The sequence below is a fragment of the Eubalaena glacialis genome, chromosome 8 (genome assembly GCF_028564815.1).
Source record: "Eubalaena glacialis isolate mEubGla1 chromosome 8, mEubGla1.1.hap2.+ XY, whole genome shotgun sequence".
NCBI classification, from domain to species: domain Eukaryota; kingdom Metazoa; phylum Chordata; class Mammalia; order Artiodactyla; family Balaenidae; genus Eubalaena; species Eubalaena glacialis.
Genome location: NC_083723.1, coordinates 114,018,531 through 114,035,260, shown reverse-complemented (window position 1 = coordinate 114,035,260; position 16,730 = coordinate 114,018,531). Strand labels below are relative to the sequence as shown.

The following is a 16,730-nucleotide window of genomic DNA, read 5'->3' as shown; positions in this document are numbered from 1 at the left end:
TATCTTCAGAATGCTATTGATTTTCAAAATATTTGTCTTTAGGTAAGTTGTCTTTGTTCTAACAGTATTAGATGGCTTGTTTGGTTTTATTTTTAAATGTAAAATTGTAGCTGCAAAAATATTTGTCTTTTCTTATATATTTCTATTATATCTTTTTGTTAAATAAAATTGTAATAAGATATTTTTGGATATTTCTTCATTTAATATGAAGTTAATTATTGGTTTTAAACAAATATTCTCTATTATAATAAGGGAAATAACATCCTTTATTCTTGTTTATTGGAAGCTTTTGGTAGGAATTGGTATCTTTTGATATAATCATATAATGTTAATCATTTAAATTACCTAATATGATTATATTCATGGTTTTCATGATATTAAAACATCCTTAAATTCTTGAGTAAGCTCCACTTGATAATGCCATATATTCTTTTAATGTATTTTTTATCCTATTTGGTAACTTTCAAGTGTATGCATCTAAACATTCATAAATAAATTTCATTTATATGTTATGTGTGTATGTAGTAATTTCCTTTTTATTACTATATTCTCAAAATATGAATTTTATTCTAGGTACTGTTTTGAGTTTTTGTAAATTGATTTGTAATGTTATTATAATTTTTATTAAATTTTTTTTCCAGCTTTATTGAGATGTAACTGACATATAACATTGTGTAAGTTTAAGGTGTACGAGGTGATGATTTGATACATCTGTATACACATATATATTGCAAAGTGTTTACCACAATAAGGTTAGTTAGCACATCCATCCCCTCACATTCATTATTAGTTTTAAAATAATGTATTATGTATCCTTGAATTACTCTTATTATTTAGGAATATTTTTCCAAAAGATTTTTTTGGGGGGGGGGAATACAATAATATTGTAGAAATTTTGGAGAATACAGGAATTAAGTATTGAGAAGGAAGTCATGGGCTTCCCTGGTGGCGCAGTGGTTGAGAATCTGCTTGCCAATGCAAGGGACACGGGTTCGAGCCCTGGTCTGGGAGGATCCCACGTGCCGCGGAGCGACTAGGCCCGTGAGCCACAATTGCTGAGCCTGCGCATATGGAGCCTGTGCTCCGCAACAAGAGAGGCCGCGATAGTGAGAGGCCCGCGCACCGCGATGAAGAGTGGCCCCCACTTGCCGCAGCTAGAGAAAGCCCTCGCACAGAAACGAAGACCCAACACAGCCATAAATAAATAAATAAATAAAATTAAAAAAAAAAAAAAAAGAAGGAAGTCATATAATCACCCATAATATGACTGTATAGAGACAATCACTGTTAATAATGTAGGCTATTTCTTTCAGTCTTTTTCCATGCACATATTCTTAAATATTGAGAGTGTACTATAAATACAATTTCATATTATGCTCTTCTGGATTGATATTGTTTTGTAAGCATTTACCCACATAATTGAAAGCATTCACAATTATATTTGATAGCTGCATTATATTTTTTAATGTATCATTTATTAATCATAGTCCTATGGTTGGGCATATATTATTTGCTACATTTTAGTACACTTGATTTTTTTTTTTTTATTTGGTTGTGCTGGATCTTAATTTTGGCAGGCGGGCTGCTTAGTTGTGGCTCACCAGCTCCTTAGTTGCGGCATGTGCCCTTCTTAGTTGTGGTATGTGAACTCTTAGTTGCAGCATACATGTGGGATCTAGTTCCCTGACCAGGGGTTGAACCCGGGCCCCCTGCATTGGGAGTGTGGAGTCTTAACCACTGTGCCACCAGGGAAGTCCCACACTTGATTTTTTTAGAGTAGTTTTAGGTTTATAACAAAATTAAGAGGCAGGTGCAGAGGTTTCTCATATACCCTCTGCTCCCACACATGCATAGCCTCTCCCATTATCAAGATCACTCACCAGAATGGTGTATTTTTTAGCAAGGATGCACCTACTTTGTTTTTTTTTAGATGTTTATTTTTAAAAATTTAAAAATTTAATTTATTTATTATTTTTATTTATTTTATTTATTTATTTTTAAGGCAAATCCATTTATTCATTATTTTTGGCTGCATTGGGTCTTCGTTGCTGCACGCGGGCTTTCTCTAGTTGTGGTGAGTGGGGGTTACTCTTCGTTGTGGCGCACAGGCTTCTTATTGTGGTGGCTTCTCTTGTTGTGGAGTACAGGCTCTAGGCACGCGGGCTTCAGTAGTTGCGGCGTGTGGGCTCTAGAGCGCAGGCTCAGTAGTTGTGGCACACGGTCTTAGTTGCTCCACGGCATGTGGGATCTTCCTGGAGCAGGGCTCGAACCCGTGTCCCCTGCATCGGCAGGCAGATTCTTAACCACTGCGCCACCAGGGAAGCCCCAGGATGCACCTACTTTTACACATCATTATCACCCAAAGTCCATAGTTTACCTTAGGGTTCACTCGTAGTGTTGTATATACTATGGGTTTAGATAAAAATATAATGACATATATCCATTATTATAATATCATACAGAGTATTTTTACTACCTTAAAAATTCTCTGTGCTTTGCCTATCATCTCCCCTCCCCTGCCCGGCAAACACTGATCTTTTTATTGTCTCCATAGTTTTGCCTTTTCCAGAATGTCATATAGTTGGAATTAAACAGTATGTAGTCTTTTTAGATTGGCTTCTTTCACTTAGTAATATGCATTTAGTTCCTCCATGTCTTTGGGGGCTCATTTCTTTTTAGTGCTGAATGATATTCCATTGTCTGGATGTACCACAGTTTATCCATCCACCTACTGAAGGACATCTTGGTTGCTTCCAAGTTTTGGCAGTTATGAATGAAACTGCTATAAATATCCATGTGGAGGTTTTTGTGTGGACATAAGTTTTCAAGTTCTTTGGGTAAATACCAAGGAGTATGATTGCTAGATCATATGGTAAGAGAATGTTTAGTTTTATAAGAAACCACCAAACTGTCTTCCAAAATGGCTGTACCACCCTTTTCTTGTCTTATTGCATTAGCAAGGACTTCAGTTCCACGTTGAAAAGAAGGGCTGAGAGGGGACAACATCCTTGTCTTAAAGCTTTGAGTTTCTCACCATTAAGTATGATATTAGTTGTAGTTTTTTTGTAGATAGTCCTTATCAAGTTGAGAAAGTTCCCCTCTACTTCTAGTTTACTGAGAGTTTTTATCACTAATGAGTGTTGGATTTTGTCAAATGCTTCTTCTGCATCTATTGATATAATCATGTGATTTTTCTTTTTCAGTTGGTCAATGTGATGGATTATGCTAATTGATTTTCAAATGTTGACCCAGCCTTGTATATCTGTGATAAATCCTACTTGATCATGGTGTATAATTCTTTTCAGACTTTTTTGGATTCGATTTGTTAATATTTTGTCAAGGATTTTTGTACATAAGTTCATGAGAGATATTGGTCTGTAGTTTTCTTTTCTTATTATGTCTTTATCTGGTTTTGGTATTAGGGTAATGTCAGCCTCATAGAATGAGTTAGGGATTATTCCCTCTGCTACTGTTCTCTGAAAGAGATTGTAGAGAATTGGTATAATTTCTTTCTTAAATGTTTTGTAGAAATCACTCATGAACCCATCTCAGCCTGTTGCTTTCTGTTTTGGAAGGTTATTAATTATGGATTCAATTTCTTTATGATCTATATGATTTAAAAAATTAATTACAAGTATTACTTTGATAAACAATAAAATTTTTTAATAATGTGAAATTGAAAAAAAAACCCAACAAATTTCTAACAATGCTGGCAGTCACTGTCTACTGAGCATGATGAACTAGGTGTTCACAAATAGGACACGGAGATTTATCCCAGTGATTTTCCTTGCACAATTCAATAAAGATCAATCTGATATTGACCAATTACTGATAGAAGTTCTCAGTAGGGAAAGAATCCTGAGTAAGTAGGTGGCACAAGGAGCCAGTTCTCATTTGCTACCTTATTGAGGAAACTAAGACTGTTCTTAAATGGAAAAGAGCTGAAAACATTTTCTGTAACATTTGCCTCATTAAAATGAGGCTAACTGCTAAACTTTGCTTCTTGGTTCATATTTCATTAATTAAAATATTTTATAGATAAAGATACTGATATAATTATGTCATTAAGAAGAACAATACATTAATGATTCTATATTTGTTTTTTTAATATCATAGGTTATTCATGGGAATTGAAGGTTTCTAACATGGTTGATGCCCTAAATGTAAATTCACATTTTTTAAGCTTGTTTCTAAGGTATAAAGGATGACCTATAAAGTGCAAACACACTTTTTTGTAGTATCTACTGGAATTGACAAAATCCTCTAAAATACAAATGAAAGCATCTGAAACAAAAGCTTCAACATCAAAAATCAGTAGAAAAACACTCAAAGAAAGAGGAAAGGGAGAAAATAGCCTGAGACCAATAAAAAAAAATGTAATAGTACAAAAAGAGCAAAACCAAAACCAACTGTAGAAATACAAATTTCAAGCAGAATGTTAGATCTGCTTGGCATCTCATGAAAATACTAGAGGAAAAACAGATTAGGATAAAACTAATGTATTTGTAAGTGCTATAAAAATTAAGATAATACTTAAATGTTTTATGCTTAGTAAAAGTATATAACTATATAATTAAATCTATACTATAGCCAATCAGCAATGCCAAAGATTAATTGAAAAATCAAATTCAAGACACGGAAGGACTGAGTAAGAGAGTTATAGTATTACCAGCACAATTATTGACCTAAGCATTAGGACACAGAAATACAATTGTAGATTTTTTTTTAACGTTTTTATTGGAGTATAATTGCTTTACAATGGTGTGTTAGTCTCTGCTTTTTTTTTTTTTTTAAAGATTTATTTATTGATTGATTGATTGATTGCTATGTTGGGTCTTCGTTTCTGTGCTAGGGCTTTTCTCTAGTTGAGGCAAGCGGGGTCCACTCTTCCTCACGGTGCGTGGGCCTCTCACTATCGTGGCATCTCTTGTTGCGGAGCACAGGCTCCAGACGCGCAGGCTCAGTAGTTGTGGCTCACGGGCCTAGTTGCTCCGCGGCACGTGGGATCTTCCCAGACCAGGGCTCGAACCCGTGTCCCCTGCATTGGCAGGCAGATTTTCAACCACTGCGCCACCAGGGAAGCCCAGTTTCTGCTTTATAACGAAGTGAATCAGTTATACATATACATATATCCCCATATCTCTTCCCTCTTGCGTCTCCCTCCCTCCCACCCTCCCTATCCCACCCTTCTAGCTGGTCACAAAGCACCGAGCTGTTCTTCCTGTGCTATGTGACTGCTTCCCACTAGCTATCTATTTTACATTTGGTAGTGTATATATGTCCATGCCACTCTCTCACTTCGTCCCAGCTTACCCTTCCACCTCCCCGTGTCCTCAAGTCCATTTTCTAGTAGGTCTGCGTCTTTATTCCCATCTTGCCCCTAGGTTCTTTGTGACCTTTTTTTTTTTTTTTTCCGATTCCATATATGTGTGTTAGCATACAGTATTTGTTTTTCTCTTTCTGACTTACTTCACTCTGTATGACAGACTCTAGGTCCATCCACCTCACTACAAATAACTCAATTTCGTTCCTTTTTATGGTTGAGTAATATTCCATTGTATGTATGTGCCAACAACTGTAGATTAAAAAGAATTTCTGAGGAAGTACTAGACTAGCAGCTTAATCAGGGTTGTAATGAGCATTTCCTAGAATTGGAAACAAAAAATAAGCCGAGCCTGAAGTTCAAAAGTGTTCCCAGTGTCCTGTCAAATATTATCGTTTAAAACAAGAAATCTGAATAAATATTTTAAATTGTTGAACTTTAATAATAAAGAATGTTTTTGGCAACCAAGAAGGGATAGATAACATTTAAAGAAATACCAAATAGAATTATTTTGGAACTTGGAATCTAAATAAAAGGCCATAAGGCTTCCCTGGTGGCACAGTGGTTAAGAATCCGCCTGCCAATGCAGGGGACATGGGTTCGAGCCCTGGTCCAGGAAGATCCCACATGCTGCAGAGCAACTAAGCCCGTGTGCCACAACTACTGAGCCTGCAGTCTAGAGCCCGCGAGCCACAACTACTGAGCCCGAGGGCCACAAACACTGAAGCCCGCGCACCTAGAGCCCGTGCTCTGCAACAAGAGAAGCCACCCAATGAGAAGCCCGCACACTGCAACGAAGAGTAGCCCCCGCTCGCTGCAACTAAAGGAAAGCCTGCGCGCAGCAACAAAGACCCAACGCAGCCAAAAATAAAAATAAATAAATAAATTATAAAAAATAAATAAATAAATAAATAAATAAATAAATAAAAGGCCACAGGGACTTAAATCAGTATCCTTAAGATACATAAAGCTAGTATGTCTCATCAATGTTGAGAAATAGTGATAATTATAACAGCTTCCATTCATTGTACCTTACCTGTGTGACAAGTACAGTTCTAAGTCCTTTTACTCATTTAATTATCAAAACATAGATGAGTTAGATCAATACTGCCCTTAGACCTGGGCAAGAGGGCTCTGCCTGGGTCTCTACTTTAGAAGCTTCTCTCTGCTCATGATTTACACCATTTAGGAGCCAGGGAAATGTTTCTCCACATCACTTATGCTATGTCCTCAACACAAAAGGTGATTGCTTCTGAAAGCTGTGCAGGTCTTTGGGTTGTACCCCTGCCAACACTGGAAACGTGGTTTTAGACTTTGCAGAGGATTTCACTGATGTAAACATCAAAAACAAATGAACTTACCAAGTCCTGCCTTTCAGATAGCGTGGATGCAATAGAATCTTACAAAACGAAATAGCTTTTTCCCAGTAGTTTCCAGTGTCCATTTTCCCTCCTCTTTGTGTTCTAATCAGTAGTTCTGGAGATACTCACAAATTATATAGTATTTGCTGCAAGTGCACATGGCAGCTGGGGAACACTTTTCGTTATTAAGCAATTCATACTCCTCTTCAACATTTATATAAGTAGTTTTCCATTTAGCACGTGAGAAGCAGGATATCGATTCTTTCTATTAGCACATTGAATGTGGGTATTGGATAGTTTGATGTTTTGCTTTTATAAAAAGATCCTTAAGATTTCATTAAAGTTTCAAAAAATTAAATGGGGAGCTGTACTTCACCTCATGATGTAGGAAGTCCCAAGGAAAGGCTAGGTAACCTACAAAATCATAACTTTTCTTGAGCCCAGGAGAACTGTGGTCACAAGTCAACCAACTTCACTGAAGTCCAAAGAGTGGCAAGATTCTGCAAAGAGAGATGTGACCCCAAAACGATTTCACCTTTGACAGAGCATAGAGGTAGAGGTGGCCCTTATGCAAATGGGTAAGATGAAATCAGGTAAATTTTAATGAATTCTTAAAGACCAAGTGTGGGCTAGCATGTCAATTTATAATAGGTATAGCAGAGGAAAACACAAAAATTATTCAAGAACAGCCAAAATAAATGGACTAAAATGATTAATAGGTAATCTCCCCCTAACACACACTTTTGAAGATATGACTCCATATTATAGCAGTGTTTATGAACACAACAAAAGACGAAAAGAAAGTATAATACCCAGTTGGACAAGGGGTCTCAAGGCTGACATTCTCATGCACTGCTGGAGGAAGAGTCTATTGAAGACAAGTTGGCAAGATCTTAAAAGATCTTAAAAATATACATCTCTTTGATCAAATAATTCCAGTTTCAGAAATTTATCATGTGATGATAAAAATATATAGAGAGATTTACTTACAAAATTGTTTATATTTGTTAGGGTCCTAGCATGAAACAGATGGCACACTTAAACTGGATAAGTGGGGAGAATGTAATGAAGGACTATTTACAAAGACATGAGTCAGATTCAGGGAAGCCTACAAGGGTTGGTGGAGTACTTGGGCTAGCAATGATGGGGACACCACCCTACGCATGAAGGTGCAAGGGGAGGGACTGTTACAGGAGCCCAGGGAGAGTAGCCGTAGGACAGAAGCTGCCACCAGATGAATTCAAGTTCTTATGTTCATGGACGCCACCAACTAGTAACCCTTCAGGGAGGACCTGGGGGAATAAATACCCTTGTGTCCCTCTTTTTCTGCTGTCTAATTTCTTGCTGGTGCCTCCCATTGATGAAACCCACAGGAGAGGGAGGAAGGTCAACGATGCAGTCTTGCAAAGGTCAGCTTCCTGAAGCAAATAGCATGGTGGAGACGGGTAGAGGATGAACATGGGCTAATAAAATATCTAGCACAATGTCTGATGCAGCACTACTTCTGGTGGTAAAATATTGGAAACCACCTATGTGTCCAGCATTAGGGAATTTGCTGAACAACTTAGGATAGGTTCATATATGGGAATACAACGCCACCATTAAAAATGATGTCCTGGAAGTATTTCTAAGGTGAAAAGATGCTCATAATGTATTGTTGAATGAAACAAAATTTTATGTACAGTCTGATCCCAATTTTATATCAGTATTCTGTGTGTGTGTGTGTGTGTGTGTGTGTGCGTGCATTTATGCATTTGAAGTGTCTGGAAGAGCGTATGGTCTAATGTTAACAGTGCTTCTTTTGGAGTGGTGAGATTACAGATAATTTTAATATTCATAACTTTGCTTCTTGGTATATTCTGCTTTTTCTACAATGTGTAATAAAAAAAATTAAAGTTCCTTTTTAGAAAAATGAGAAATACGGTATAATCCCAAATTAATTCTGTGAGTTAAATAGGTGCTGTCCTTAACACTGACAAGGAAAAATCCTTAAAAATTCTATTAGAAGCCAATTTCATTTTTGAACATAGTTACAAAATTCTTAAATGAAATTCCAACAAAGAATTGAGCAATAATAATTATTGTATATAATTAGATGCCAATTATAATACTGAGTGACTTACCTGGTTATCTAACTTTTTCATACAACACTATGAAGTAGGTATTAACATTTCCATTTTTAGGCGGGAAAACCAAGGCTCAGAAAAGTCATGGCCAAAGTTACATGGCTATTAAATGATAAAACAGTATTCAAAGTCATAAACCGTGTCTTTACCTAAACCCTGTGTTGTCAACCACACTATGACTAAGCCGAACTTATCTCCAAGCTTACAAGACGAGCAGATCACAAAGAAAACTCTGCATATATTACTTCATGTCAACAGAATGAATAGTGAACATCAGAAGATTATAGACACTGCACAGGCACTGTATAATATTTAACAGACTCTCAGAAGCTAGAGGCAGGTAGATACTTCATTAACTTGGCATCTATATCTTTAAAAACAAGTTAACATGTGTACATCAACTATACTTCAATTTAAAAAGAGGTCAACATCACACTATAAATTAACTGGTCACTGTCATAATTATTTAGAATACTTTTAGGGATTACTGTCATTGCTTTAAGATGGCAAAAGTGGTTAGGAAAAAAAAAAAAAGATCAGAACATTTGTCTAGTAGCCTGATGGAAATTCAGTCATTAATTCAGTAACTATTTACTGGGAACATACTATGTGTCAGGCACTGTACCAGGCATTGACCAATTAGTGGCAAAGGATAATAATAGCTAACATTAAAGTAGAGCTTGCTATATGCTAGCTTTTTTTCTAAGCACTTTAGATATACCAACTTGTTTAATCCTTATACAACCCGATGAGGCAGTTACTATTACAATTGTTCCATTTCATAGATGAGGACACTAAGGCACAGAGGGGCTAATGCATCATAGCTAATAAGTGATGGGGCTGTGACACAAAATACAGATAGTCCTAGCCTAAGAGTCTAAACAATTAACCATTGTGTAAATACCCCTCTCTAAACAAGAAGTAATGGTCTCTGTCCTCATGGAGATTTATGATTTAATGGCAAACAAAGACGTGAAACCAAACACAAAATTAAATACACAGTTTCAAATAGTAAATGCTAATGAAGAAGAGACTAACAGGAATCGCTTACTTAGATGGGGGCAGGGCAGTCAGGGAAGGCTGGGCTGAGGAGGAGCCCATCAGATGAACGGTGGGTGAAGGGCCAGGGCCAGTGGGAGAGCCCGTTAAGAGGCCCTGGGACGGTGCCTGGAAGGATGGTCCCAGCGGCTGGATGTCCCTGCAGGAGTCTGTGAACGTTTGCAGGTCATGCTGAGCAACTGGTTTTGTTTGAAGAGTGATGGGGAGCTTTTGAAGATTTGTTTTTATATTAATGAAGTGTTTGTTTTCACTACAGATGTTTCATCTGCAGATGTCTTTTATTTTTTATTCACCTGATGGCTAATCCATCCTGCACATGGGGCTCACTCCAACATCTTTTGTGGTCACGGGTGATGGTGCCTGAGTTCCGCTCTGGCCTGAGTCTCAGGCAGAAGCCCCTCACACCCAAACCTGGATTTCAAGTTGATTCTCAGAAGGTTAGAGGGACACAGTACTGAGGGTGGTATGACATAGTTACTATTATAATTATTCCCATTTTGCAGATGAGGAAACTCAGGTACAGAAAGTGGTGTTTGCCATAGATATCAAATGGCCATCATGGACCAAGTCCAGGATTTCTTATTGAATCTGAATAGCGAGTTCTACATTGGCAGTTTCTGTATACTTAGTTTACCACACGGCAGTCATTGTACTTTTTTTTCATGGTCAAGCTGTGCGGTCCAATATGGTGGCCACTAGCCACATGTGGATATTCAACCTTCAATTCATTAAACTTAAACAACATTAAAAATTCAGCTCCTCAGTCACACTGGCCACACTTCGAGTGCTCATAGCTATTTGTGTCTAGCAGCTACTTCACTGGACGGCACAGATTTACAGAACAGTTCCATCATTGCATAACGTTCTTCTGGACAGTGCTGATCTAGAAATTTCTTAATTTGCTCTTTTAAATGGTGAATGAGCTCCACACAGAGCTGTTTGTAGGCAGGTAATTTTATCATCCAGCTTCTCACAATTTTCATCCAGAGCCTATAAAATTCAAATTTTGTAAGCATATTTTATTCTTTGGAGATTGTCATTTCCTAAAGGGCAGAGATTGTGTTCTTTCTCTTTTTCCGTGAAGAGCCTTTAAGTTTATTCACTAAATTTAATAAACTTTTGCTGATGCCAATTACTATAGCTTAACAAACTCTGCACGAGGCCGAGCTAATGTCATGTCTGAAGTGACCTTTTATGTTTTTTTTTAAATAAATTTATTTATTTTATTTTTGGCTGCGTTGGGTCTTCGTTGCAGTGCGCGGGCTTCTCATTGCGGTGGCTTCTCTTGTTGCGGAGCACGGGCTCTAGGTGCACAGCCTTCAGTAGTTGTGGCTCATGAGGCTCAGTAGTTGTGGTGCGCGTGCTTAGTTGCTCCGTGGCATGTGGGATCTTCCCAGACCGGGGCTCGAACCCGTGTCCCCTGCATTGGCAGGCGGATTCTTAACCACTGCGCCACCAGGGAAGCCCCCTTTTATGTTTTTTAAGCAATCTCTTTTATTTATTTATTTTTGGCTGTGTCAGGTTTTAGTTGTGGCACGCGGGATCTTTCGCTGTGGCTCTCGGGCTCTTCGTTGCAGCACGCAGGCTTCTCTCTAGTGTGGCATGCAGTCTCCAGAGTGCACGGGCTCAGTAGTTGCGTTGCAGGCTTAGTTGCCCCACGGCATGTTGGATCCTACTTCCCTGACCAGCATTGGAAGGTGGATTCTTAACCACTGGACCACAAGGGAAGTCCCTTTAAGCAATCTCTTGTTGCTAGTTCATACTGTATAGCACAGGAATCAGCATTTCTTGACATACTTTGAAGTCTGAGAAGTTACTCTGTCAGTGTAAGGATGGATAAGTAGATGCCATGGTACATTCTTCTGGCTCTGGTACCAAAGGACTATGGACAAACTCATGCTCCCCTAATTAATTAATTAGCTTAATTGTTAATGGGGGCAGGGAGGGGTGAGGTGAGGAAAGAGACTGGCTTTGAACTTGGTTCTTGTACCTCCAAGTATTAATTGAGGCCTACAACCTGTCAAGCATTGCACTAGACACCCAGGAATAAAGAGGTGAAAACAAGAAGGTCTCTGCCCTTGAAGAACTTACAAACACGTGAAGATTTATTCCACATGGTCAGTGCCGTGACCGAGGTATCCCAGGGGCTGTGCACAGAGGAAGGGCGACACACCCAGGTTGGGGAGGTCAGGGACGGATGAGTGGAGAAGTGATGGACACAACTACAGGAGGCTCAAGAGCAGAGATCTCTCCTAGGAAGGGTATCCCTCTAGGGATTTGAGTGAGGAAAGAGTTTTCCAGAAAAGCAGGGAGATTAAGACAGATCCATAGAGTGGGTTTGGCTTTCCTTATGCATGTAATTGATCCGCACTCATGACCAGAGGAAAGAACAAGGAACTGAGCTAGGGTATCATCATTATTCTCCTTCTGAACTTGAGCCAGAGTCGATGAGTTTTAGAACCCAGTCAGATGTGAGTTGCAGTTAGTAAAATGCCAGAGAAGGAGGGTGATTCTTTCACCAACTGCTGCCACGATTCTCCTATGGATTTTTGGCACGTCTTAGGGGAGCTGCCCGTGGGTTTGGGGCTATATTAGGAAACGGCCATGGAGGGTGTGGGCAGAGGATTGAACCAGTTGATCTGTGACAGTTTGTGTGTGTGGCGGGGAGGGGATTGGGGGAAGGAGGTAAGGGAAAATGCAACAGAGAGGTGAGGCCTGGAAACCTGCTTCAGGAACATTCTTACTTGCCATTATGGCCATCAGACTGTGCAAGAGGGACAGACGTCTCCAGTCCAATCCATCCAAGACAAGGATCTTGGTTTTAAACCTTGTATCTTTGGTCATGGGCACTTCGTGGATCTCTCTTTTTCCACTGGCTTCCATTTTGATAGGCAGGAGGTCTTTCCTAGGGATTGAGGTAAATCGAGGTAGTTATTTGGTTTGGATCATGGCAGGTCTAAACTCTTTGCTTGCTACAATCTGACCATACTTGCTCTTTTCCCAAATTTCTGTAAATAGCTCTTTCTCATTAGGCAAGTGGCCCGATCCTGTGCCCACATTCTGTTCATTTCTACCTTCTTGCCTTTGCAATTTCTACCTTGCCTTTCTTTGCCTTGTCTCCCTACCTTTCTTTTCTCTGCAATACCCTCTCTCCTTTTCTTCCTCTTTCCTTTCACAAACTTTACCATTGTTCTCGTTGTTCAAGACCCAGCTGAAGCCCCATGTAGTCCATGAAAACTTCCCTACCTACTGTAGGCCACGCTGATCGTTTCCTTTTTTTTTCAATTTTCCAAAAAAAAATCCTAAATTTATTGTCCAAATCCTGCCAGGTAACACTGAGACTTAGGGTGTTGAAGAGGGAGAAAGCACTTTAAAGACCACCTAAGCCCTTCGTCTTGCCCCATCATCATCTGTCCTTTCCTCTCTTCTCTTGAAGGAAGACTTTTTTATTGAAAGCACAAATATAACAACATCAAAGGACAGAACGCTCATAATCTCATCATCTTAATACAGCAATTTTAAGTATTATACAATTCCTTTCCAGTCATACACATCACTTTATGTCAATTCATAAACCATTTTATATTTAGTTTTTCTCCATTTAACATTATAACCCAAACACATCTTATGTTTCCTCACAGTTATTGTAACAGAAGCGTAACATTGCCTCTTGTTACTGTAATGTAATTAATTGCATCAAGCCACTCTCCTGATACTGGACCGCGGGTTGCTGGCTCTGCCTTTTCAAAAGAATTACATGTTTCTCTTAATTCCACCTCCTCTGAGCTCTGAGAATTTACTCTGTCAATTATCTTTCCCTTGCATTTTTTTTAATAGATTTTATTTATTTATTTATTTTTGGCTGCGTTGGGTCTTCGTTGCTGCACGCGGGCTTTCTCTAGGTGCGGCGAGCGGGGGCTACTCTTCGTTGCAGTGCGTGGGCTTCTCATTGCGGTGGCTCCTCTTGTTGCAGAGCACGGGCTCTACGTATGCGGGCTTCAGTAGTTGTGGCACGCGGGCTCAGTAGTTGTGGCTCGCAGGCTCTAGAGCACAGGCTCAGTAGTTGTGGCGCACAGGCTTAGTTGCTCCGCGGCATGTGGGATTTTCCCGGACCAGGGCTCGAACCCGTGTCCCCTGCATTGGCAGGCGGATTCTTAACCACCGCGCCACCAGGGAAGCCCCTCCCTTGCATTTTATTCTCTCGCTGTCTTCAGACACCTTCTCTTCTATCTACAGGGATGTTCAGGCTTATCTATCCTAAAACATATCTCAGCCCTGCCAGATACCTTTCTCTGTAGCCTCCATTATTTCCCAACCAGCTCATTCTTTTACCCTTGTTATTACCCTTCTCCATCCCCATTTCAACAGAAAATTTCTTTTTAATGACCATGTCATCGAGTCCAAAGAGATCTTCTCAGTCCTATTGTCCCTGACATTGACCGTGGCCTTCTGAAACGGCCCTCTAGGCCCTTGGTGACATCACATTTCAGTCGTTCTCCTCAGCTTTCTCTCAGAGTCTTTCCCTGCCTTTTTCATTGCCTCCTCTTCAGTTTTTCCAACATGAAGGTCTTTCTCAAGGGCCTGTCTTCAGCCTTCTTCTCTGCTTTCCTCTCTTCCCAGGCATAGTCATTCACTCTCACATCTTTAGCTAATAATTCTGTGCAACTGATTTCCATATCTGTACTTTTAGCCCTACCTGCCTTATCTCCCAAGCCTGAGGCTCACCTCCACCACCCACCACTCGTGCTAACATCACTCCCTGGGTGCTGGCCCAGCTCCTCACAGTCAGCGCATTCAACACCCAACCTTTTTCGTCCTCCACCCCAGCCTCTCCACTGGCTTCCTTTGATCTACCCTTGCACATATGGCCTCAAAACCTCTGAATCATCTTTTATTCTTTTCTCTCCTCATATTTCATCAGCTGATTTAACATCCAGAATGTGTCTCATCCATTTTCTAATTTCCCCTCAAACTCATAAAGTTTTTAGTGAAAAAAAGTTTAAATACAAAAGCAGTATGCTTGTGTTAAAAATGCAAATGATGTAATATTATTATAGTCCGATGTATTCAGATATAGAGTAACAAATGAATGTTCCTCTCCATGAAAGTGAACATTTCTCTTCAAATATTTACTCCTCAACCCCTCTCCGAATTCTATTTCTTTTCCCAGTGGGAAAGTGGATTTCCAATCAATACTTTTTTTTTTCATTAATGGAATTACACTATACTCTAATCTTGCTTTCTCCCCTCCCTCATGTGATAGATAGATCTTACAGGGAACAGAATAGAAAGTCCAAAAATAGACCCACATGTACGTTGTAATAAATTTTGAAAAAGTATAAAATTGATTCAATGGAGAAATGGTAGTCTTTTCAACAAATAGTGCTATAATAACTGGACACCTTATGCAAAAAGTTAACTGCAAACTTTATCTAGCAAAATATATAAAAGTTGACTCAGATGACTTGTAGAGCTAAGACATTACATTTCTAGAAGGAAACATAGGAGAAAATATTTGTGACCTTGGGTTAGATAAAAATTTTCTTAGATAGGACATAAAAAGCATAAGCCAAAAAAAAAAAATTACAAATTGGACTCCATCAAAGTTAAAAACTTCTGTTTTTCAAAAGATACTGTTAAGAGAATAAAAAGACGGGCTTCCCTGGTGGCGCAGTCATTGAGAATCCGCCTGCCAATGCAGGGGACACGGGTTGGAGCCATGGTCCGGGAAGATCCCACATGCCGCAAAGCAAGTAAGCCCATGCACCACAACTACTGAGCCTGTGAGAGCCCGTGAGCCACAACTACTGAGCCCGCATGCTGCAACTGCTGAAGCCCACGCGCCTAGAACCCGTGCTCTGCAACAAGAGAAGTCATCGCAGTGACAACCCCGCGCGTCGCAATGAAAAGTAGCCCCCGCTCGCCGCAACTAGAGAAAGCCCACACGCAGCAGCAAAGACCCAACACAGCCAAAAATAAATAAAATAATAATAATAAAAAAATCTTAAAAAAAAAAGAGAATAAAAAGACAAGCTATGGGGACTTCCCTGGCAGTCCAGTGGTTAAGACTGTGCGCTTCCACTGCAGGGGACACAGGTTCAATCCCTGGTTGGGGAAATAAGATACTGCCTGCTGCACGGTGCGGCCAAAAAAAAAAAAAAGACAAGCTATGGACTAGGAGAAAATATTTGCAAAAATACTTATCTGAAAAAGAGTTTATATCCAGGATATGTAAAGATACCTACAACTTGATAATAAGAAAACAATGCAATTATAAAATTAGTAAAAGATTCAAACAGGCACTTCAAAAAAGAAATATTAATGGAAAATAAGCACATAAAATGTTGCTCAACATCATTAGTCATCAGGAAAATGCAAATTAAAGACCACAACAAGATATCACTACATGGCTACTAGAATGATTCAAATTAAAATGACTGATAAAACCAAGAGCTAACAAAGACGTGGAACAACCATAACTCTCATACGTTGCTGGTGAGAATGTAAAATATTATATCCACTTCGGAAGACAGTTTGGCAGTTTCACGTAAAGTTAAATATACATTTGCCACATGACGTAGCAATTCGAATCCTAGGTTTTTACTTAAGAGAAATGAAAATGTGCTCACACAAAGACCTGGAAGCACATATTTATAGCAGCTGTATTCATAACAGCCAAAACAAAACAGAATTGAAGACAACCCAAATGTCCATCAGTTGGTGAGTGGATAAACAAATGGTGGTATAGCCATTCAATGGGATACTAGTTAGCAATAGAAAGGAACAAATTACTGATGTATGCAACAGCTCGGATGAATCACAAGACATTATGCTAAGTAAAGGAAACTAGACACAAAAGGC

At 39.3% G+C, this 16,730-nt stretch overlaps 1 protein-coding gene across 2 annotated transcripts in view; it reads left to right on the top strand.

Annotated features, from left to right (window-relative positions):
- The first annotated feature begins 20 nt into the window (after nucleotides 1-20).
- The window catches only part of KIAA1549 (KIAA1549 ortholog), a 161,021-nt gene continuing 144,311 nt past the window's right edge, over nucleotides 21-16,730 (top strand). For both annotated transcript variants that reach the window (XM_061198794.1, XM_061198793.1), the window contains exon 1: nucleotides 21-42. The gene's annotated coding sequence lies outside the window, so the exon portion shown is untranslated. The remainder of the gene's footprint in view (nucleotides 43-16,730) is intronic.